The sequence below is a fragment of the Peromyscus californicus genome, unplaced genomic scaffold (genome assembly GCF_007827085.1).
Source record: "Peromyscus californicus insignis strain IS unplaced genomic scaffold, ASM782708v3 Scaffold_1__1_contigs__length_55948999, whole genome shotgun sequence".
NCBI classification, from domain to species: domain Eukaryota; kingdom Metazoa; phylum Chordata; class Mammalia; order Rodentia; family Cricetidae; genus Peromyscus; species Peromyscus californicus.
This window is the reverse complement of record NW_026294492.1, coordinates 19,055,113-19,079,123: the sequence shown is the minus strand read 5'-3', so window position 1 is coordinate 19,079,123 and position 24,011 is coordinate 19,055,113. Positions and strand designations below refer to the sequence as shown.

Sequence of the window (24,011 nt, the reverse complement as noted above, 5' to 3'; positions counted from 1 at the left end):
CTCTGAAACACCAAGGTCTTGTCTCACAGGACGAAGGGCTATTTGCCAAACTGGAGACAACCTGCTATGAAGAGTTTACCCTTCACCGAGGATGCTGGACCCTGGTTACCCTAGGCACAGATGAGGGCGGGGGATATTCTCATTCATTCAACACTGAACAGACACTTGTGCGCATGCGTCTGGGGGGCTGCGCTCACCACTCAGGACCTGTGCAGTGCAGAGTTGGGGTGGGACTGTCTTCCTCAGTTTCCACCTTATTTCCTGAGAAGGACTCTCACGGAAGCTGGAGCTCAGCTTTTCAGGTAGACTGGTTAGCCAGTGAGCTTCTGGGATCCACCTGTCTTCACTGAACCCTGTGCTGAAGTTAAAAGCGTGCGGCCATGTTGGGTTTTTCTTTCAGTTCTGGGGATTCGAACTCAGGTCATCAATCTTGTGCTGCTAACACTTTTCCTGTCTCCCCAGCTCTGGACAGATATGCCCCCTTCTTCTCTCTCCCTCTCCTTCTCCCCCTTCCCTCCCATCTCTCAGAAAGAGTCCTATGTAGCTCTGGCTGGCCTGGAACACATTGTGTAGACCAAGTTTGCCTCACTCAGTCTTGCTCAAAGTAATCCTCCTGCCTCAGCAGGAGTGCTGGGATTACAGACATGCTACTGTGGCACCCTGCCTTAACAGTTTTAGGTACCTACTATGTGCCAGGAATCATCTAGGCCCTCGGAAGCAACAAGACTAAGCACACCTTTAGGAAGCCTCTGTCTTCTGTGTAGGATATGGACAGTAAAGTAAGTGACTGTGGGCTGTGAAGAGGCGAAAAGCGTTTGGGGAAGCATGTGGTCTCTACACTAGTGTACAGTAACCAGCTGCTTTTTTAGATGAACAAAGAACACACACTTGCCAGGCGGTGGTGGCGCACACTTTTAATCCCAGCACTCAGGAGGCAGAGGCAGGTAGATCTGTGAGTTCAAGGCCAGCCTGATCTACAGAGCGAGTCTCAGAACTGTCAGGGCTACACAGAGAAACCCTGTCTTGAAAAACAAAAGAAAACAAAAATCGGAAAAAAGAAAACCCACACTCTTCCTTGGCAGGATTGTCTGATCCACCTCTAAGTTCAGGACGATGCGTGACAATCCCATCATTCCCCTCTCTGAGGGCCCACAGGGAAAGCTCTCTGGGCCCCATGTCCCTCCTCCGTCTTGTTTCTCTCCCTTCCCTGGATCTGGCCACCGGCCTTTGCTGACTGCATCGGAGCTTTGGTGGTTGGAAGCTGGGGCTTTCCCATCCTTCACAGACACCTTTTCCAGTGACAAAGGTTTTCAGTCCCCATCTCTTCTAACTCAGAGCTGGCTTTCTATCTGGAACAAGAAAAAGATTTCCTGGGAAGTTATATATACACCCAGTTATATCTTCGGGACTTACCTCCACAGCAACCTGACACAGGCAAGTAGTGCCCCTAGCTGTCCAGAGCACCCCAAGATGGGCCTCTTCTCCATCTGTACCCCCGGATCATCTACACTGGCCTGTGCTCCAGAGCAGGGGCTGTGTCTATGCAGTGGAACCCGACATCTCCCAGGCACCAGCCACACCCCATTCTCCCACAGTTATGTGTCTCAGACATGCCTCTGCCCTACCTCCTCTGGGGCAGGCAGGGCCAGATCCGCATCAATCAGGATACTCCAGTCAAGGTCCATCACATCACCAGCGAGTGGACGCTTAACCGTCTGCTGTCAAAAAGCAGCCATGAGTACACCTGCCCTGGCTCAGGACACACATGGGAAGGGGAAGGTGTGGGAACCCGCCCGCCCTCAAACCTGAGCTACCTTATAAATAAACTGACAAGCCAGGCATGATGGCTCCTCCCTGTCACCTCAGCACCGAGGAGACTGAGGCAGGAGGATTGCCTGTCTCCAAAATAAATAAAAACAAATATTACACGAAAATAAACAAACAATACATCTCTTTTAAGTAGGTCCCACCAGGGATTTTCCTCATATGTCAGTCTGTGGGGTTTTTAATAAATGTATGACAAATGGGAGACTTGGTTAATTATAGTCTTTACAAATTGCCTTTATTAAAAAGAAAAAAAATCATAAAATTGGGATTGTCCCCGAGGAGTGAACACACCACAAACGTTCTCTTCACAGCAAGGAAGCCAGCTCCTCCCTCTGACCGCGTCCCCCACCACAGGTCCCCGGGGACTGTCACCTCACTAGCCTGAGCCCAGCCAATCAGAAGTCAGCCTTTCTGATGTCCCGCCTCCTCGGTGACTGGCAGACGCATGCCCCGCCCCGCCCGCCAGCGCCACCTGGAGGCTGAGGAGCGCAGGTGCGGCGTCTGCGCAGAAGGTGCTGGGCCAGGTCCTAGGTGGATCCCTGCTGGTCCGCTATGTGGGGTGCTGCGGGGGTTGTCTGGCGGGGCCTCCAGGAACTGCCACCAGTGCCTTGAGCCTCGGTGCTCAGCTAGTTGTGTTGTAAAATACATCCCCTCGTGGTTTTTTTTTTTCCCTTTTTATAAAATGATTTGCTAAGGGAAAATTGGCTCAGAAAAGTGACCAGTGAGCATTGTCTATTTTTTTTATCTTGGCCAGTTACTCACTGTGTAAAACAGGCTGACCTCTAACTTGCAGTAATCCTCCTGCCTCTGCTTCCCCAATGCTGGGACTGCAAGCATATGCCACCACACCTGGCCTCAGGAGCTATTTTAAATGCTCCATCACTCCCATCCACGCGGTGGATGCCTGGAGGGTGGGGTGGCGCCCTTTCTCCTGGTCTTCACTCAGCCCCTCCCATCCTACCTACCTAGAGGGAGGCAGTAGTGTGCCCAGGCCTCCAGATGGGACAGCCAAGGCATCTTCAGCTCCTTCCCTGAATTAACAACTGGAGGCCCTCGTGCTACACCAGACACAGAACTGAAGCAACCGTGGTTTGCTCAACTACCCGTTCTTAATCTAAACAGAGGTCCCAGGGATATGGATGCTTCCTGTGAGTAACTCGGTGATCCTTAGGAGGGCAAGCTGTCACTCAGGCCACGCCACCCTGGCTTTGGGCAGCCCAGATGTGAGGGGGTACACCTCAGTATGATGGGAGAGTGTTGGAAGAGGTGTGCTTTATTGAGCATCTACAAGGAGCGACAAGCCCTAGGATTCTGATTGGGCCAGCAGCCTCCCCACAACCGGGAGAGATTTGTTTTAGCTGTGGAATATTGTGCATCAGTTTTACACAAAGGAAAATACCCAAGAGATAGAGGGAGAGACAGAGAGAGAGAGAGAGAGAGAGAGAGAGAGAGAGAGAGAGAGAGAGAGAGAAGAAGAAGAAGAAGAAGGAGGAGGAGGAGGAGGAGGAGGAGGAGGAGAGGAGAAGAAGAAGGAGGGAGTCCATGGAACAGGGGAGAAAGGCAGAGGCATGCCACCTGAGCAGTGGGAAGAGGTCTGCCATGGGTAGCCAAGGTTTAGGGGAGAACTCCTAAGGCAGGTCGCTCCCTGTAGGTGAGGAACCTACTTTGGGAACTCCAAGGTCATCTGCCTGGCCAAGGGAGAAAGCCATAGTCCCTGCTTAGGGCTGCCTTCGAAGAGGGAGCATGTCAGCCACGGCTCCAAGAGATCCACTGAATAGGGGCTCGGTAGACTGAGGCCAGCCACACCCCAAGGCTACTGGGAATAGTCCTGGGGTCCACAGAAGCCTCACCCCTGGAGTACTCAAGTGAGCCCTGATAGAACCAGCAGAAACCCCAGGATCCAAGACATCCCAACCCCATCACATCCAGACTCTGAAGCCCCAAGGCCTGTGCTGTGGGGTCCACTGAGGCAGGCACTGGGAAGTGCTGGAGGCTATGAATTCCTGGTCTGGTGTTGCCTAGCAACCAGCCTTGGTTTCCCTTCAGTTTTCCCTCCAGAGTGTGTCACCTCTCCCCTGTTCCTGGTTGCTCTGTCCCCAGGGCTCCAGGAACCTTAGCTCCTGGTTCCTGGTCGGGTGAGGCCCCAGTGCCTGGGGCAGGCAGCGTTTCCAGGTGCTGCTTGGATTCAAAGTGCCTGGAACACCAAGGAGGAGGAGGACACAGCAAGGAGAGGCTGGCTTAGACCTGCCCAGGGAGGAACAGAGCTGTGATCGCCAGGCCATCTGGAGCCCATTGGGAATCCCCTGTAGGCACGGGATGCGGCTGCATGCTCGGGTCTGGTTCTGGCTCTGCCACTGACTAATAGTAGCCTCATTCCTAAAAGGGACATCACAGGGCCGGGCGGTGGTGGCGGCGCACACCTTTAATCCCAGCACTGGGGAGGCAGAGCCAGGCGGATCTCTGTGAGTTGGAAGCCAGCCTGGGCTACAGAGTGAGTTCCAGGAAAGGCGCAAAGCTACACAGAGAAACCCTGTCTCGAAAAACCAAAAAAAAAAAAGGGACATCACAATTGCTAGTCCGCCGGCCCACCCTGCCTGCCCTCATGACAAGGATGTAACCAGAGCTCCCCATCCCTCTGGCCTCCTATGAGATGGGGCAGAAAGAACATGGGTTGCTATGAATCATGGTAGTGTTGGTAGCATATGCGGAGGGCCGGCTCCACGTCAGGCACAATCTCAGGCACTAGGCACTCTCACTTAACACTCACAGCCCTAAGGAGGCAAGGCCATCACTCCGGATAGCAATATTATCAAGATCACTTGAAGCTAGTGAAACCCTCAGGAAAATGCACACCGGCCTAAAGCAGTGGTTCTAACCTGTGGGTCGTGACCCTTTGCAAGTCACATATCAGGTATTTATTATGATTCATAACAGTAGCAAAATTACAGTTATGAGCTGGGTGGTGGTGGCACACATCTTTAATCCCAGCACTCAGGAGGCAGAGACAGGCAGATATCTGTGACTTTGAGGCCAGCCTGGCCTACAGAATGAGTTCTAGGACAGCCAGGGCTACACAGAGAAACCCTGTCTCAGAAAAAAAACAAAAAAACAAAAATTACAGTTATGAAGTAGCAATGAAATAATTTTATAGTTGGGGGTCACTACATCGTGAGTAATTGTATTATAGGGTCACAGCATTAGGAAGGTTGAGAACCACTGGCCTAAGGCAAAGGCACCACCCTGGGACAAAACTCTCCTGAAAGAGAACTCTGGGGTTCTTGCTAGAAGTCTAGTCTGAGTTTATTACTCTGTCCAGCTTCTGTGAGTCGGGAAAATTTGGTTAACACCTCTGGGCTTTCATGCCCACAGTACTTGACTATGATGACTCCGGTTCCTTCCTTCGAAGCCAACTGCTGAGGGTCTCAGCAGCTCCACTCTCTCCTCTTCTGCGCTGAGGACCCTGTGACAACAGACATCTGGGGCTCTCCTCCCCACCCCAAAGTCTCTGTCCTCAACCTCAAGTCAGGCACAGTGGCTTACGCCTGCAGTCCTAGCACTCCGGAGGCTGAGTAGCATTATTGCCACAAATTCAAGGTTAACCTGAGAAATCTAGAGAGTTCTAAGGCCAAGCTGGGCTATAGAATGAGACTCTGTTTCAAAACAAAACGATGACCCTCTGCTTCAACTCCCTGGCAGGTGACCAACATCTTCACAATTTTCATCAATTAGGAACACCATTCTGCCTCCTCTGTGCCCCCTGTGTTATGAATGATTGTGCAGGGGGACCCCCCAGGGTATCCGGTGCGTGCAGGGAAACATGCTGGGGAGATGCATCAGTGGGTTGGGCAGATGCATGCCATCCATGTGGGCATGGCGGCGGCAGCAGAGGCAGTGGCCAGGAATTCACAACCCAGATACTGCATCCATGTGGAGAGTTTATTATAATAGAGAGATGATAGGAGAGAGAGAGAGAGAGAGAGAGAGAGAGAGAGAGAGAGAGAGAGAGAGAGAGAGAGAGAGAACACCTTGTGGCAAGAGTTTTTCCTTAGAATGAGGCTTTTACGTCAGGATGCAGGGCACCAAGGGGTGGGATTTCAAGGGGCTGATCAGAATATTAACATTCCTCCATTTTGATTATTATAAAAAGAGGTGAGTTATGGGAGCGAGTGGGGGAACGAGGGCGCTGAATTCTCAAGGCTACTTCAAGCTGACCAGGGGTGAAGTGAGGAGGGGGGACCCGGGAGTCACATCAGGCAGAAGATCTCAGGAAGGTTCCTGGAGGAGCTGAGGAGGCAGGTTTGCAGCAGTGGTGTTCCAGGAACTTAGCGGGGGGGGGGGGGGGGGAGTGGCATGCCAAATCAGGAGTATAGAAGCCATGGCACATGCTGTTTCTCTGGAGGTCAGGTGGGAACAATGAATCTACAAACTATGCTCAAAAAATAGGTGGGGTCAGACATGGGCTCTGGAGATGGTTAGTTTTCATCAGACCAGATTTCTTGACGCAGTAGCAAAACTTTCCCCAGGAACCTGTAGGTATCTGTAAGACAGCTGGAATGGATTTACATCATGGCAAAAGGGTTAAAAATCCATTTAAGGACTCTTAAGAACTCTTTGTAGTCAATGTTCTATCAGTTTATCAAAGCTACATTTATCAGTATTAAAACTTTGAACCTCTGGTGTTATATCTGAAACTGGTCTATCCTGTACTATGAAGTCTGTGAATGAGGCATACCTGTCTGTAATAAGAGAGCATAAATCATGATATATATAATCTTGGGATTAAGGCTGTTAAGCTGATACCCTAGTCATCAAACGTCATCAGATCTGAGAAGGATAAATTTAAGAAGTGAAACACCTTTCCAGTTAACTAGGCAGCAATCCCAAATCTTTCCATGGTCTTTGCGGGGCAGAAGCCCCCAAAGCATCACTTGTTCAGCTGATAGGCCCCGAAGATCTGACAGATTTTTTTGTGAAATAGAAATTTGGGGAGACTGACCCACCTTGACTTTGCAGTATGGGGCAATCAATCCTCCGTTGTTCCACTTATTCCCAGTCTGGACAGGATTTCAGATTTTTGCTGTGTGGCCAGCCTTGCCATGAGTAGAACTTCTGGGCAGAAGTTCTTCTATGGCCATCTGTCTTCTTGGAGGAGATACAGGGTGCTGCCAGGAGCTGACATGTCTCTTTATCATAAAAAGGCTTTTATATTATATGCCATATTCTCAGATCTCTACAGGTGTTTGAGGACTGGGGGAACAAAATCTGTTAGATGTATTTATAACGTTAAGAGCACGTATATGGCTTAAATCTGAATATACAGGTCTCCCAGTTAGTTACAGCTTCATGAAGTTAGTAAGGACATGAAGGCTCACATTCTTAAGCCTGAATAGACCTTGAGTAAGGAGAGACACTTTTTAAGCTGTTGGCAGTGATATCTGAATCTATTACATTTTAAGGCCCTGTATCTGTAGTTCTGATCTTTGAGTACAGCCAGAGTATAATCATGAATGACTTACGTAGAAATAATTATTTCTTAAGCTGTCTCCTGAGAAGGCAAAAGAAGAGTGACAGGGGAAAGATCCCAAGGCCAAATGAGAACAGGAGAAAAGGGGCTTGTGAGTCAGGGTGCAGCCCAACTCTGAGACAAGGACCCTCTGAGAAAAGGAAAAGGACCCTCTTGGTGGACTCTGTGCCAGGGTTTCCATCCCTAACCTAGCCCTCCAGCCTGTCCTGGGAACAGGGAGCACAGGACGACGTGTTCTCCATAGCTGCTTCAAGCTGAAACAGGGCGTAGGTGGTCAGGTCTCTGGCTAGTTAAAGGTAAGGAGGGAATCCAGGCATGTGGTCATCTGACCTAGCTGTAGAGGCAGGGAACAATTACATTCAGCTGGGCTGGTCCACATCACACAGACAAGAATCTCTGCTGACATTTATAGAAGGGAAAGCGCTGCAGGTTGTGGTCCACAGCTGCTGCTTTGATGTTCCTGCCAGCCTGCTGAAATATAGACTGGAGACAGAAGTTAAAAATGTATGAAATCCAAGTCATAGAAAAGCAGGTAATGAGTAACCAAGGAATATTTAAAATTCTTTTAAAAATCCTGAGTTTGACCCCAAGTGTATCAGAATTGTATTAATGCTAAAATCTGAAATTTAAAATCTTAATATAATGATACCGCCTGCATGTGGTTTCACTGATGGCCCAGAGGGGAGTGCATACCTCTCCAGGACCTGCCCACAGGAGTGGCTGCAGAGAAATGAACACCAGGCCATGACTGTACCTCCGCCCCACCCAGGTGGCTGGAGCCTAAGAGAGGCAGCTGGGGAACGCTTGGCCGAGGCTGGAGGATTTTTCCTCAGCCTGTAAACCAATGGTGAAACAATTTGCAGTGTGAGGAGGTGATTCCCCAACTTCTCTCCACACAGATGGTCTGAGCACCAGGTACCCTGCCCATCCTGCCCTTTGTAGGGAGGTCATTTGACCTGCCTGTTTTGACATTAACCAAGATGGCAGCTAGACCATGTGATTGCCCTTATTTAAGATGGTGCCGCCTGATCACATGATTGCCCCTATCAAATATGGTGCTTGACCACGTATTCATGTGGATTGTTTTTATTTTCCCAAATTAAACTGAGCAGATAAGGACCAGATAAGTTGAAGCATTTAAAAGTCAGTCAGAAAGAACTATACATGGCCAGACCAATCACACATTTTTATTCGCGCATAGAAAATAGACTTTATGAAGAAAAGACGGAGAAGTAGCAGTGCATCTGGGCAGGAGAGAGGGACTTAATAAGAGAAAGCTTGAAAGCAGGGTACCCCCTTTCACCTATTGGATCATTGGCAGAAGCTGCAAAGGTCCTGTAAAACACCAGGATGTGGAGTGGAGGTAAGCAGCCATTTTGATTGGTACATGGGACCAAGTCTGACTGCAAAGGCAGGTAAGTTAAGCCCTTATGGAGGTAGGCACATTTTCCATGAGTGAGGGAGAGAAGGCCCAGAAATTCAGTGGACAGTCATTGAAAAAGCAGGGGCTGATGGCCTAGGAGCCCGAGTGAGACACAAGCAGCCTCCATATGCCGTCACATGGGTACGGGGCTGAAAGGGCTTAAAGCCCAAAAGACACGAGGTACCAGTGAGCAAAAAGAGATGAATCCAGTGTCCCGGAGGGTCAGTGAGGCACGAACAGCACCAGATAGCCAATGGACCGTCATCGGTACCAGAACCAGAAGTGAAATGAATCCTCGCTTGTGGGGAAAATGGCCAGAAGGGAAGGGAGGAATCTTACCAATCCCATAGGGTGAAGAGTCCCTGGTGGTGCCGCAGTCAGAAAAATGGTGGGTGGTACAGGGTCCCAGGGCTCCTCAGACTGCCAGCGGGCAGGAGAAAGCAGTGGGAGTGCCTGGCGACATTGGGCGCCGATGTTATGAATTATTGCATGGGGGACCCCTGAGGCTATCCTGCGCATGCAGGGAAACATGCTGGGCAGATGCATGCCATCCAGACATGGCGGCGGCAGCAGCAGCAGCCAGTAATCCACGTGGAGAGTTTATTATAATAGAGAGATGAAGGAAAGAGATGATAGGAGAGAGAGAGAGAGAAGAAGAAGAGAGAGAGAAGAAGAAGAAGAAGAAGAAGGAGAGAGAGAGAGAGAGGTTGAGGTTTCCTCGTGGGAGGAAAAGCAGAAGAGAGAGACGGGGGAAGGTGAGGAGTTTTTCCTTAGAATGAGGCTTTTAAATCAGGATTCAGGGCGGAGCCAAGGGGGGTGGGATTTCAAGGGCGGATCAGAATATTAACACCTTGTCCCAAAGAGAATTTCCCAAATTGCTACACTTCTTACAGTATGAGAGTTAAGCTTTGCCCTTACTCTCTCCTGGGTGTCTCCCCCAAAGTCTGTGTCCAGTCCCTCAGTCATGCCTCTGAACACTCAGCGGGGGGGTTCCTCTGGGGTGCCAACTCCTGATGGGAAGCGAGCGCTCTGTGCCATCTTCTTAGCCTCTCCCCATCTCTCTCTGTCGCATCCATGACCTCTAAGCTGGGCAGGCCTGTGGTTTGGCAAGCGCTCTGTTGCTGACCCACACCCTCAGCCCCGCAGTTTTTATTATTGCTTTTATTCCTGCCTCTATAGGTTGCGGGTGGGGTGGGGTGGTGGGAAAAGGACTTGGATGATGAAATTGGGGTCCTCTGGAGACCCTGAGTGTGCCTGTGTCTCTCTGAGGTGCTGGGACAGCTGAGCATTACTACTCGTCCCCTCCACTCTGTCTTCTGCCACTGATACTCTCCAGAGCAACCGTCTCCCCAGTTGCTCTGGGTAGTCTGAGATCAAATGCAGACACAGGTCTCTTCTCCCAGCAGCCGGCAGCTCACAAGATGGCTCTCTGGTCTTCAGATCCTGCATCATGCCCTTTCTCCCTCGACCTTTTTGTTTGTTTGTTTTGAGACAAGGTTTCTCTGTGTAGCCCTGGCTGTCCTGGAACTTACTCTGTAGACCAGGCTGGACTCAAACTCAGAGAGGTCCACCTGCCTCTGCCTCCTGTGTGCTGGGATTAAAGGCGTGCGCCACCCCTGCCCAGTGATGCCCTCCCTTTTGAGTGACAGAGGCACAAAGCAAAGCTTCCGAGATTTGGTTCTAGAGGTTTCTCTCTCATTCACTGTGTCCTCCCTCTGCCTCTTACCTGCTCCCGAACATAGGTTAAGCCGGCTGCCATTCTGTGAGCCCTCTGTGGGGAGGCCGACATGGCAAGGAAATACACCAAGGGTGCCCACTGGTCACCAGCCATTGTCAGAATGAAGCCCCCACCCAATAACGGGGAAACTCAGGCTTGTCCATTCCCAGCATGGAAAGGAGCTTGGAAAGGGCTCCTTCCCCCTTAGTCCTGGAGATGGTGGCAGCCAGACACCTTGATGGTAGCCTGAGAGAAACCCTGAGCCAGATGACCCCACCAAGCCCCTCATAGATTTCCGACACATTGAAACTGTGAAAAGAGAAATGCGCAAGAGAAATGTGATCAGGCCAGCTCGTTAGGCGGCACTAGATGACAGACAGACAGACAGATAGACAGACAAACAGACAGACACACACACACACACACACACACACACACACACACACACACACACACACACACACACGGTCTTCTCGACCTCCCGCCTTGCTGATGGGGAGGTCTCCAGTCCTTGGCCTTCATTCACTCATCTGTTTCTCCTCTTGCCACCCGAGCCTCTGTTTCCTGCTGCCAGCCATCTCTCCCTTCCCCCAAACTGGGATCTCTCCAACATCCCTGTTCTCCACATTCTCCTGGGCGTTGCCCACTCATGGCCGGGGATGTTCCCCACGGAGATTCCCCGTCTCTCACCACCACACTCTGGCTCCTGAATGGATACTTTATCTGGATGTTACTCTCGAGACCCAAATCAGTCTCGTTGGTGCCCTCCATCATCTGGCTATCTGCTTTCCATCAGTGACAGAGGTTCTCCCAGGAATGGGGTCGACAGCCTCCTGCGGCTCCCCAGGCTCTCCATCATCTGGCTATCTGCTTTCCATCAGTGACAGAGGTTCTCCTAGGAATGAGGTTGAGTCCAGAGGGTGGTAGGTCCTTCCTTTAGCCCTCAGAGGAGCCGTGGGAAGGAACAGGGAACTCACAAAGAGGAAGAGAAGAATGGGGTAGGGAAGGTCTCCAAGACAGGGTGTCTAAGCTTAGGGACTGAGTGACCACAGAGAGGAAATCAAAGAGAGTGACCTCTGTCCTGTGGCCATGTCCTGCTCTGCCTTCTCCTTGATATTCTCTGCACCCAGGCCTTTGGTGTATGTTGTGAGTGAGTGCATGTGTTGTGTGTGTGCCTGTGTGGTATGTCACCTAGCCAGGGTCACATCTTGCTTCAGCACCACAATTCAGCCCTAAAGGGAAATGACTCAGCTCTGGGTGGAGTCTAAACTTGCAGGTCAAGACCATCTTTCCAGGTCCTCTGGCAGGATGTTAGGCCCAGACACAAAGGTGTAGGGGGGTCCCTGTCAGAGACTGGGGTGTGCTTCAGGGGTAGAGGCTTGCCCAGCCTGCTTGAGAACTTGAGGTCATCCCTAGCACTAAAGATGTTTTGTTGTTTTATATCAAAATCAAGGAACAGCAGCCAAGCAGGATGACACACGACAGTATCCCAGTACTTGGGAGGTAAAAGCAGGAGTGTTTAGGGTTCAAGGTCCTCAGCTACGCAGAGAGCTTGAGGCCAGTCTGTGCTGTATGAGACCCTGTCCTAAAACCTCATCAGCTGTGTGTGGTGGCACATGCCTTTAATCCCAGGAGGCAGAGAGAGGTGGGTCTCTATGAGTTTGAGGCCAGCCTGCTCTATATAGTGAATTCTAGGCCAGCCAAGGCTACAGAGTGAGACTCTGTCTCAAAAACAACGGGGGGGGGGGGGGGGGGGGGAGGGCTGGAGAGATGACTCAGCGGTTAAGAGCACTGGCTGCTCTTCCAGAGGTCCTGAGTTCAATTCCCAGCACCCATATGGTGGCTCACAACCATCTGTAATGAGATCTGGTGCCCTCTTCCGACCTGCAGGGATACATGGAGGCAGAACACTGTATGCATAATAAATAATAAACAACAATGATGCAAAAACAAAACAAAAACCAAACCCACGAACTATCATCAAAAAGAAAGAAAGAAAAAAGAGCCGCCTCACTTGCAGAGACCATAAAAAAACAAGGAAAAAAGAACTAACCACCCGACAGAAAAGTGGTCCGAAGACACTCAGTGGTTCTCAACCTTCCCAATGCTGCCACCCTTTAGTACAGTTCCTTATGTTGTGGTGACCCCCAACCATAAAATGATTTCACTGCCACTTCATAACTGTAATTTTGCTACTGTTGTGAATCATAATGTAAGTATCTGATATGCAGAATATCTGATATTTGACCCCTCTGAAATGGTCTGTCAACCCCAAAGGGGTCATGACCCACAGGTTGAGAACCACTGGCATGCCTAGTGACTGACTGATCCTTCTTGACTTCTAAATGTCAATGGACCCTGAACTTATGAAAAGTCCAGCTTTTTTTGTAATGTGAGAAATAAAAAAAAAAAAAAAAAAAAAAAGGAGAGTGAGAGCCTTCCCACCCGCTCCAGGGAGGAAACGCCCCCAGTCCGTTAACATATTCAGTCCAAGAGCCTCGAGTCCTCTGTGTTCCCGGTGGAGAGGCAAAATGCTGAAGTCTCTATAACTCTGTAGACTTCTCCTGTGGAACAACCTCAGACTTACAAAGGAAGCTGCAATACGGTAGAAAGCCCTTTCCTGGTTCAGGGCCATTGTGAATAAGCGGTCAGCCCCCTGACATTCTAGTGTATATTACTTACAGATTGTACATTTTCTTTCATGGCTTCAGCGAAACCATCAAAACGAGGAAAGTAATATTGACTAATTACTACCACCTAATCTTTAGACCTAATTCAGATTCATCCAACTGTTCTAACAGTATATATATATATATTATTTTTTTTTTTTGAGACAGGCTCTTTCTACATAGCCCTGGCTGTACTGGAACTCACTCTGTAGACCAGGCTGGCTCCAAACTCACAGAGATCAGCCTGCCTCTACCTCCTGAGTGCTGGGACTAAAGGCGTGCACTACCATTTACTTGTTTGTTTGTTTGTTTGTTTGTTTATATTATGTGTGCATGTGTGCAAGAGCAAGTACCCACATACCACAGTGCACATTAGGAGAGGGCACCTTTGAGGAGTTGGTTCTCTCTTTCCACCATGGGTTCTGGGGATCAAACTCAGGTCATCAAGCTTGGTGACCAGTGGTTTTTCATCTGCTAACCCATCTTGTGGGTTCTTATGTATTTTGAGACAGAGTCTCACTCGGTAGGCCAGGGTGGCCTCAGGTTTGCGAAGTTACTCCCGCCTCCGCCTCCCCATGCTGGGATGACAGGTGTAAAGTCACTGTGTTACACAGCACGAAGATTTAAACAAAGCCTTTCGCTTTCGTGTGTCTAGTCCCCTTCCATATCGTAGAGTCAATTTTTTTTTCTTTTTTGTATTGCTGGTGATCAAACCAAAGGCCTCCTACATGCTAGGCAAGCACTCTGTCACCAAGCTACGCTCTCAATCCTTCAGTTTTTCCTGAACGTCCATGGTCTTGACTTTCTGGAAAAATGCAGTTAGTTAATGCGTAGGCCAGACCTCATTTAGGGTCTGTCTGGTGTCTTCTGAAGATCCGATTCAGGGCCCAGAATAGTGGCACACACCTGTAACCCCAGTACTTGTGAAATAGAAGCAGAAAGGTCAGGAATTCAAGGCTAGCCTCTGCTATATAGTAAGTTCAAGGACAGCCTGGGCTACAGGAAACAATGCTATGTCCTCTCCATAGCTTATTAGGTATAGAGCCACGGGGTTGGAATGGTTCTGCCCGGGTGGCCTCACAGAAGAGGGTGGCGGTAGGAAAAAAAAAAGAGGCTCAGAGTGGGGGACACTTACTAAAAGACGTGGAGTTTTGTGTCCTGGAGACAGTGAGAGATTCCAGGAAGTTCTACTGGGAAAATTCAAAGCCAAGATGAGTATGCCTTTCAAAGCTGGGTGGAGTTTGCTTAAAGTAGGGTCTAGTGGTGCATGCCTGTAATCCCAGTACTGAGGAGACAGAGGCAGGAGGATCAGCCTCAGCCACAGAGTGGCCCTGTTTCAAATCCTCCCACCCCTCAAAAGAAGTGCAAGAGGGAAAGATGGAAAAAAAGCCGGCATGATGGCGGAAAGAGGGGGCGTTCCCACCCTGAGCTGCATTTGAACCCTGGAGTTACCTGTCCCTGAGTCCCCACCCTTGGGCCTCCCAGGTCCCTGTGTTTCATTTGGCTGGGATGCCATCTCTGGCAATGAAGAGTTGGTGCCAGCACAGCCACCCTCCCTGTAAGACAGGTGGAAGTATGACCATTTGGTGCAGATGAAGAGCCAGCATCCATAGTGGTCCAAGATGGCCTTCTCCTGGCTGGTGTGACTTGAGGACAACTGGGATGGTGAGTCCCTGGGGGTTGGAGTGGGGCTGACATCACCAAGTAGGGAGGCTGGTGAACAGAGTCTGGAGGCCAGGGAGGCGAGTCGGGTGGCATGGGATATTGGAGAAGATGGAGAGGACAGAGGAGAGGACAGACACAGAGCTAGCTGACAGAGTGGGTATGCTGGGGTTGCCCTACTCCAGTCAGCAGATGAGGGCTGAGCTTTCAGTTATGGCCCCTGTGGAGAGAATGTCAGGGAATCCTGCTGCCAGTGAGAGGGTCCAAAGAGCCCCCATGGTGATCTCTGTGGCTAATTATCCAAAACAAACAAACAAACAGGGTTTCATACAGCTCAGGATGGTCTCAAACTTCTGATGACTTTGAACTTAAAACCCTGCTGCTTCTACTAGAGTTACAGGTGTGTGCCACCACACCTGTTTCTGTGGTGCTGGGGGTGGATGTCAGGGTTTTGTACTTGCTACATGAGCACTCTACCGAGTGACACTCTCAGCCTAATGTGTCTGGTCTTTGCGGCCTTTGGATAGCTTGATAACCAGTTCAACTCTAGTTGAACGGAACTGTATGTCTAGTTTTACCCATCAAGTGACATGCCCATCGACAGGGTGACATCCCCTGGTGCTTCCCCTGGGTCTTTCTGTCCGTCAGAGGCCCTGGATATTGCATGGACACAGCCCCCAGTCCCACCCTGCATACCCACAGAGGACGCATGATACTTGCAAACTTTCTACTCTACTTGCTTTATTGTAGTCACAGACATATAACACAAACATCACCGTTTTTAAGTGTATCAATGCATCCCATACCACCCGTCTCGGGAAGGCTTTCATATTTCAGGATGAAGCTCTAGCAGAGAAACCCTCATTTGCCATTCTCCCCATCCAGGCCCAGGTAGCCAGGATTCTACTTTGCCTGCACAGATTTGGCTATTCTAGGTACCTCATGTAAACAGGACCATGCAGCATGTGCGTCTGTGACTGGCTTATTTCACTCAGCGTGATGTCCTTCCTCAAGGTTCGCCCATGTTGAAGCACAGGTCAGAATTTCCTCTTCAAGCCTCAAAACTATCCCGGTTGTATATACAACATGATTATTCACTCATCTATTTGCGGGTGGACAGGTTTGTGGATTCAGGTTGCTCCCATTTTGTGACTACCACAAATAGTTATGAATACTTGTACACAAACACCACACATCTCTGCTTTTAATCTTGTTTGTTTGAGACAGGTCTCCCTGTGTAGCTCTGGCTACCCTGGAACTCACTATGTAGATCAGGCTGACTTCAAATTGTCAGCCATCCTCCTGCCTCTGCTTCTAGAGTATTGGGATTAGGGACATGTGCCACCACACCTGGCTTGCTTTCAATTCTTTTGGATATACTCCTAACAGTGGAATTTCAGAGTCGCACGGTTACACTGCATTTAACTTTTTTTTTTTTAAGATTTATTTACTTATTATGTATACAGAAGAGGGTGCCAGATCTCATTACAGATGGTTGTGAGCCACCATGTGGGTGCTGGGAATTGAACTCAGGACCTCTGGAAGAGCAGTCAATGTTCTTAACCTCTGAGCCACCTCTCCAGCCCGCATTTAACTTTTTGAGGAGTCACCAAACTGTCATAGAACTTGGTGGTTTTAAGTCACAGAGATTTGGGGATGTCTATTATAGGGATAACCTTTTCTTTTGGAAGCAATGCTGCATCTTAACCCAGAATGTCGAGGACCAAAGTGATGGGGTGTAGGGACCTGTGTTCACTGCTTTTCTGTTGTGACGAATACCTCACAGAAACATCCTAAAGGAGGAAAGCTGGACTTTGGTTCATGGTTTTTGAGGGTTCAGTCTGTGCATGTGGGCCAACTGTGGGCTGAACACTATGATGGCAGGTGCCGGTGGTAGAGGAAGCCGCCTGCCTCATAGCAGCCGGGACACAAGGCCAGAGCCAGACTGTGGCCAGGGCAAGATGTATTTCCAAGGATATGCCCTGAGTGACCTAGTTTCTCCAGCCTGGCCCCACGCCCTGGAGGTTCCAGAACCTCTCAAAACAGCGCCACCAGGCTGGGTGTGGTGGAGCACGCCTTTGATCCTAGCACTCAGGAGGCAGAAGCAGGTGGATCTCTGTGAGTTTGAGGCCAGCCTGGTCTATATAGGGAGCTCCAGGTTAGTCAGAGCTGCATAATATGTCTCAAACATAACCAAACCAAAAAACCCAACACCACCTGCAGAGGACTAACCCTTTAATGTACAAGCCTTTATGGAGGGATACTTCATATTCAAACTATAACAGAGCCTAAAGGCTACACCTATTTGAGCTGAACCTAGTTGTAGCATGAAGAGGGTCATCCAGCATTGATGTGCTACCTCTCTGGACCAAAGACATCAGCGCTGGCATCTAGAATCAACAGCGGAGCTCCATGACTGCTTCTCACTGGTCACAACGCCCCTATCATGGTTACTGTGGGTCTCATGACACTAGCAACACAGGCATCCAAGGCCACACGCTTTTAAGGCTCCCAGTGACATCACCATCAGTACTGAACACAGACTTCACATTTGGCCCTCTTGGTCAATTTCGGCTTCTTGGGGGGCAACTGTGATATGCCAACCTGAGTCAAGTGAACCCGGCCTTAACTCTTACTCTGCCGCTTCCCAAATCTGACAGGCTTAAAAAAGATGATGTGTATGGATGCTTTACCTGTACCCATGTCTGTGGACCATGTGGCATGCAGCACCATCAGAAGCAAGGTGTTGAATATCCCCTGGAACCGGAGTTAATAAACAGTTGTGGGCTGCCGTGTGGGTGCTGGGAATTGAACCCAGGTCCTCTGGAAGAGCAGCCAGTGCTCTTAACCACTGAGTCATCTCTCTAGCCTCAGGATGGGCTTTTTGTTTGTAGTTTTGAAGACTGAACCTAAGACCTGGTGATTACCAGGCAAATTCTCTACCACCAAGTTTCACCCCGAGTCCAGGCATGGGCTTCTTCACAGGGAAGTAGGGACAACACTTGACAAGGTGGCATGGACAAGGGAGAGGTGTCATGTCTGCTGGCTGCTCTTTGGAGGTAGTGCCATATAACTCTTGAGGAAGTTGAGGCCTTTCTCTAAAACAGCCTTGTCCTTAGTCAAGCCGGAAGCACCATTTGGAGGGGCTGTGGATTTGGATGGAGGAACCCTGCAGTTCATACTGTCATTCAACCAACATTTATGAGGACATAGCACGTACAGGTGCTACGCCGATGACAAATGGTGTCCTTGTCATCACAGGGCATGGCGAGAGTCTTAGAACCGGCCAGGCGAAAGACCATGCGTAGCAGAAAGGAGCACCAGTAGCTTGGGGGTGGGGATGGGGCAAGAGGTAGGGTGACATTAGAAGAGGTTAGGACAGTTGCCTGGGCGTGGCGAAGACTGAAGAGAAAGGTGGCCTGCAATATGAAAGGTGGTTCTGCGTCCCAAGGAATTAGGCAACTGTCCCCGTGACCCTCAGTGGGGTGTGTGGTGTGGGGACCTGCTTCAGCATTGAGGGTCTGCACATAAGTGTGATGCTAAGTGTGGGAGACGCAGTCCAGGACACTGGGGCACAGCTGAAGGTCTGGATGGATGGGGCTGTCCAGTGGCAGGAGGGAGGAGCCAGACGAGGAGGCTGGGAGTCAGGGGATCCAGCGCCAAGCTCCAGTGATGGTAGCTGAAGGAGATGTAAGCACTACAGACCCGGAGCCCTGAGAGCACCCCCACCTTGAGGGATCCAGGTCTAGGGCAGGTCTGTGGAGAATCTGGCCGCTGGAAGAGGTCTTCAATGTCATTTAGTTCAACCTCCCACCTCTTCAGATCTTTCCAGAGCCCACCTGAGGGCATCCAACTCTTCTTGGGCACATCAAGGTACGGGAAGCTCGCTCCCTTCTAGGCAGCCCACCCCACGGCGGTGCTCGAGCCCCTAGGGTGGCCTCGAGGCGCCAGGCGCTCCGACCTTGGCCGTGTGCAGCCGTCTGGCCACCGCGGCACCTGGCTGGGGGTGGCGACGCGGCTGGGCAGGCGCTGCTGTCCCCAGCCCCAGTGCTGAGGCGCGCAGAGCGCAGTGGGCTCTGGTGGAGGTCGGGAGAACTGCAGGGCGAAGGCCGCCGGGGGCTCCGCGGGCGGCAGGGGGGAGGCACTTGACACCGGCCCGGGAGAGGAGGGGCCGCTGTCCCTGCGGCCAGTGCTGGATGCGGGGACCCAGCGCAGAAGCTGCGCCAGGTAGAGGGGCGTCGCGCGGTGGGGAGGCTGAGGCCAGGCGGCGACTCGAGGGGCATCGGGCAACCCGGAGCTCAGCCCCGGCGGGGTGCCTGGCCCGGAGCGCTACGGCCGGGGCGCGGCGGGGTCCCGAACCCGTTCCTCCCGCCGGGGGCGCTAGGACCGCCCGCCGCCCGGGCCGCTCCCGCCGCGGCGCCCCGGGGCCCCCGGTGCTGCCTCCCGGGCGGCTCCGCAGCGCCGGGGCCGGAGCCAGCGCGGCCACGGGGGGCGAGCGGCGGGCGGAGGCCTGGGCGGCGGGCGGCCGGAGGGAGGGAAGGAGGAAGGCGGAGAGAAGGGGCGGGCGGGGGGGACCCGGCGGAGGAGGCGGAGAGAGGGAGCGCGACAGCGACGGAGGGAGGGAGCGCGGCAGGCAGCGGGCGGGCCGGGAGGCGGCGCGGGCGGCGGCGCGAGCAGAGGACGAGCCGGGACGCGGCGCCGCGGCAGCAGGGCGAGCCGGGCCGCCCGACCCGCCGGGCCACACGGTAACCAGCGCAGCCCCGCGGCCCCGGAGCTGGGAGGGCGGGCGGGCGGGTGGGCGCAGCGGGGCGGTGGGGAGCGCGGCTCGGACCCTGCAACTCGGTGCGCGGCGGCGCGGCGCGCGGGGGCCGGCGCTGCGGGCGCGGACGGCCCGGGCCGAGGGTTTGTTTATGTCCCCCTCGGCTCGCCCGCCGCCCCTCTCCTGCGCGCCTCCTCCACCGCGGACGCCCCTCGGCGCCCCCGCCCGGCCCGGGCTCAAGTTCAAGTCCGTACAATGCCGCGGGGGGCCTCCGCCGGCCTGCGCGCTGCCGCAGGGCCCCGCCGCCTCCGCCTTCCGGGCTCTGCCCCCGCCCCGGGGCCCTGGCAGGGCCTGGGGCCGTGCGCTGCGGGGCGCGGACCCGATCCGGAATCGGGAGGCGGGAGGAGAGGGGGGGGAGGAGGGGGAGGGGGCGCGGGCGAGCCGGCGGGCGGGCGGGCGGGCGGCCGGCCGGGGAGCGCCGTGGCCACGGCAGAAAATGGCAGCCTGGCACGACCCGGGCCCCGCGCCCCGCCCCGCCCCTCCCCCGGGCCTGGAGGCCCCGCGCGGCGGGGGGACCCTGGAGGCCCCCGGCAGGGCCGAGGGGACGGTCGGGGCCCGCGCCGGGGAGCGCGGCGTCGCGATCTTCCCGCGGCCACCTGTGGCTTGGGGGTGCGGGGCGCCGGCGGGCCTGGGAGGGGCGCGCGCGCGTGGGGAGCGTGCCCGTGCGGGGGGCGCACGCTCCCGCGGAGGCCAGGCGGAACGGCATGGGGGGGCGTCGAGCCCGGCTCCTCCCTGCCCCCGCTGCGGGCCGTGGGAGCGGGGTGGCGGCGGTGGCGGCGGCGGCGGCGGCGCCGCAGTGTGGGGGCGGGGCGGGAGTGGGCGAGGATCCCCGGGCCCCGGGGCCGCGGAGGACTGGAAGGTGCGGGGGCGGGAGCGGCCAGGCTGGAAATGACTCCGGTGGGGATGCCGGGGTCGCCCCCCTGCAGCAGACTCCCCCCCTCCTGCACACACTCACACGCACCCCCGCCGCCGCCGCCGCCGCCGCCGGACCGGTGTAGACGTGTCCTTGAAAGCTTCGCATCTGCACAGTGAAGGACGAGGCCTCGCGGAGGCTGCGGATCGGGGGGTCGCGGTCCCCACGTTGCCCCACACCTCAGGAGACCCCCCGAGCCTCCGAGCGGCGCCGGCCGCGGTCCGTGTCCCGCCCTCACCCGGGCTCCCCACTCCAGGCCGTCATGCCCTCCCTCCTCGTTGGCGCGGACCGAGCTGGCATGCGTCCAGGGCCCGCCCCCGGCCTCCCCCCCAGCCCCTCTTCGCGGGGCCCGCGGCCCTATGGCTGCCAAACTTCATTTTGCTTTTCCTGGAGCCTTGTCTTCTTGGGGGCACCCTCTCCCTGCGCTCCCCCCTCCGTGGCTTCCCCCTGTCTCTGCATCCCCTCCTCTCCTCTGCTCCTGCAGAGCCAGCTGAGTAGGTGTGGGCGCCCTGGGTGGGAGGGAGTAGGTTCCCACTGGGTCTTAGGGCTCCCTTCCCGGGCTCCCCAAGGGGAGCCCTCTGTGGCTGCACCTTGACCCAAGATGGCGTCTTGCACCCAGCTGGGCAGTTCTGGCCTTCGTAGGGCTGGGGAGGAAGGGGAGGAGGGCTGGGGGACCTCACGACTGCAACCCTCTCGAACTGGAGGGGACAGGAGCCTTCGGGGAGGAGTATCCTCAGCCGGGTGACCCAGCTTGCCCCTCGATGCCGTGCCCAGAGACTGCCATCAGCATCCCCTGGGGACAGTTCGGTCTTCATGTTTCACCCGGGGCTGCCAGCGGCTGAACCTCCTCCTGGGCAGGCAGGCAGGCGGGCAAGCTGCGCAGGGATTCTGGGATCAGGTGCTGCTCCGCTGTGCCTCCTCCCTCCCAGGCAGATGTGACAGCTGCAGCCTGAGGAGCTATATTCTTGCGTGGCTGGGGTGTTGGGACTGGCCTGTGGGATTCGGGAAGCCCAGCTGCCAGGCAGACCCTCTTTGCACTGTCCCCTAGGTTGGCGGGGGCCGTTTGCAGGTAGTTAGGGCAGTCGCTTGCCTTTGGCTGGTTGGGTTGTGGAAGTTCCTGTGGGCTTGTGTGTGTGTGTGGGGGGGGGGGTGGCGGCGGCAAGCTGATTAGTCTCCTCTGCCTCTGGGGTCCATTAAAAGCCCTGGTGGAGCTGTTGACAGGTGCGTTTGTGTGTGTGGGGGGGGCAGGGGTAGGTAGAGGCCCCAGGCCAAACTGTGTCATAGGTCTGGCACCTGCCTGCTTACCTTCTTACAGCCCCCTTGTGCTCCAGGCCCTGGTGCCTTAATCTTCCGCTCCCCTCCCCCCATCAGATCTGCAGCTCCTGATTCCTGGGCTCAGGATGGCCCAAGCTTCTCCTTGTTATCTGGCCCAGGCTCTCTCTGTGCTTGCCTGGAGCCTAAACCTGAGGGAAGGTGACTCCCCTTCAGACCCAAGGAATGAACATCCTAAATGCAGGGGCTGCCTTCCGCACTAGAGGAGACTAGAGAGGCGCCAGTGGCCATCTGTCAGCGTGTCTGCAGGCGGGATTCCTCTGTGGCTGGGGTTTGATGAAGCTTGAAGGCCCATTCTGACTTGGAAATTCTATGGCTCCAGTTTTCCTGGTGGAATTTCAGACCTAGACTAGGGATAGGGTGTTCTGTTTGTCCCTCCACGGGAGTGGTGATGGAGAAGGAGGGAGAGAGTAAGGGCCTGCCAGGGGGTGGGCCTCGGCAGAGACGGGAGGGATGGTGTGTTGGTGTAAAACACAGCTTCCATGCAGCCTTCACACTTGGGGCTCTCCTGAAGGTGTGTGTGTGTGTGTGTAAATCTGTGTGTGGGGGTAATTTGCAAGGGTCTTCCCCGGGTCAATCTGTTACAAGTCCCCCAGGCCTTAAGGATATGTCACTGTCATTTTTTTAAACCAGCAAGGGACAAGATGAGCCGAAGGCTCCTTCCCAGCATCTCTGGGTGGGAGGAATGGAGGGTGATCTGCCCTCTGGGGAAATCTGGGTGTTCTGTTGGACATTTAGTGGGGCTCCCATGAGGGGGTAGCTTGATCAGGTTCCCCACTCTCTCCCAGGATGTTGCTGTCTGTCTTAGTCCCGCGGCCATTATCTGTGTATAGACCACCTGGAGAGGTCACATCTCCCAAGTTCTTTCCCAGATCCCCTCAGGACTCCCGTTTTAGGGAGCCAGATCGAAAGGGGGAGTCTCAGCACAGCCTTGCCTGTCAGATGTGTGTGGACCCCCTTCTAAGATGTTGCCATTAAGGCTCCAGCCCTCAGGATTGTGGCTGGGCAGAGAGAGTTGAGGACACCTAAGAGCTGGGGTGGGGGCTTTGTGGGAGAGGCCAAGCCCAGTCCCTCCCATGGTTGGCCCTGCTACCCCGGGGCCTGAGGCAGAAGGGCCCCTGAGCACGCACTTACTGCCTCCTCCAGTTTGCTGGCCTAGGGTCCCCTTCACCACCTCCTTCCCACTGATGGCTGAGTGTGTCTGGCTTGTACAAGTGCGAGCTACAGTGTGGTCCTTGGGGGAGCTGCTTCTACCTCCATTTTAGTATCTGGTGGGTACCAGAAGCCATCCGCTTTCTTTCTCAGCAAGGCTGGGTTTCCGCAAGGGCTTTGATGCTCTGGACCAGGTCTCTGATAGTAAATTAAAGGTGCCAGGTTCCTTTCCATCCCCTCCTCCCCCCCTCGAGATCAGGTCTTGCTATGTAGTCAAGGCTGGCCTGGAATTGATCTTCCAGCCTCTGCCTCCCAAGTGTTGGTATTATAAGGAGGTTACTTTGTAAACTTTGAAGGCTTGTTTTGGGTCATTTGTCTTGTTTGTTTTATTTTTGAAATCACTCTTAACCCATACTGGTCCTAAGTTCTGCACTCAGCCCCCCTTGTGTCTGGCTTCATTTGTCTTGTTGTTTATAGTATTTTTCCCTAAGACATGAAGTTGAGTTCCAAAAAAAAATGCAACCCTTCCCCTGATATCTGTGTTGTGTCCGAGCTGCCTCCATTTGGCTAATTGTGTGGGTAAGATGGGGTCCGTGGGGTGTGTCTGCATGCTTGTGCAGATGTGTATGCACTGACAGCTTGCTTTTCGTGAGCCTGTTTCTGCACAGTGTCAGCAAGGGTCTCGTAGTTAGGAGGAGGTATCTGTTGACTCGGCCTAGCTGCAGGACTCCCAGGATGTGTGGAAGAGTCACCACCTTAGCCAGGGGTCAAGGTGAATGTGCGTGGGTTGTTGTCTCTGCATGTGGGTCTGCGAGTGGGGGGGGGGGCGCGTGCATTTTGAGGAGCCCCACCCACTTTCCTGCCTCTTTTTACAAAACCTTGGTTGGGTGAGGACAGTGCTGACGCCGTTTGAAAATCTTGGCAGTCTGTCCCCAAGTCTCACAAATGGCTTTGTCAACAGGTCGTCCAAGCA

At 53.7% G+C, this 24,011-nt stretch overlaps 1 protein-coding gene across 3 annotated transcripts in view; it reads left to right on the top strand.

Moving 5' to 3' along the window:
* The first annotated feature begins 15,546 nt into the window (after positions 1-15,546).
* The window catches only part of Dnmt3a (DNA methyltransferase 3 alpha), a 113,821-nt gene continuing 105,356 nt past the window's right edge, over positions 15,547-24,011 (top strand). The window contains exon 1 of one of the 3 annotated variants that reach the window (XM_052746023.1): positions 15,547-18,695. The gene's annotated coding sequence lies outside the window, so the exon portion shown is untranslated. Of the gene's footprint in view, positions 19,050-19,460; positions 19,568-24,011 lie in introns of those variants that run through there. The other 2 variants (XM_052746022.1, XM_052746021.1) reach the window with 2 other exon arrangements.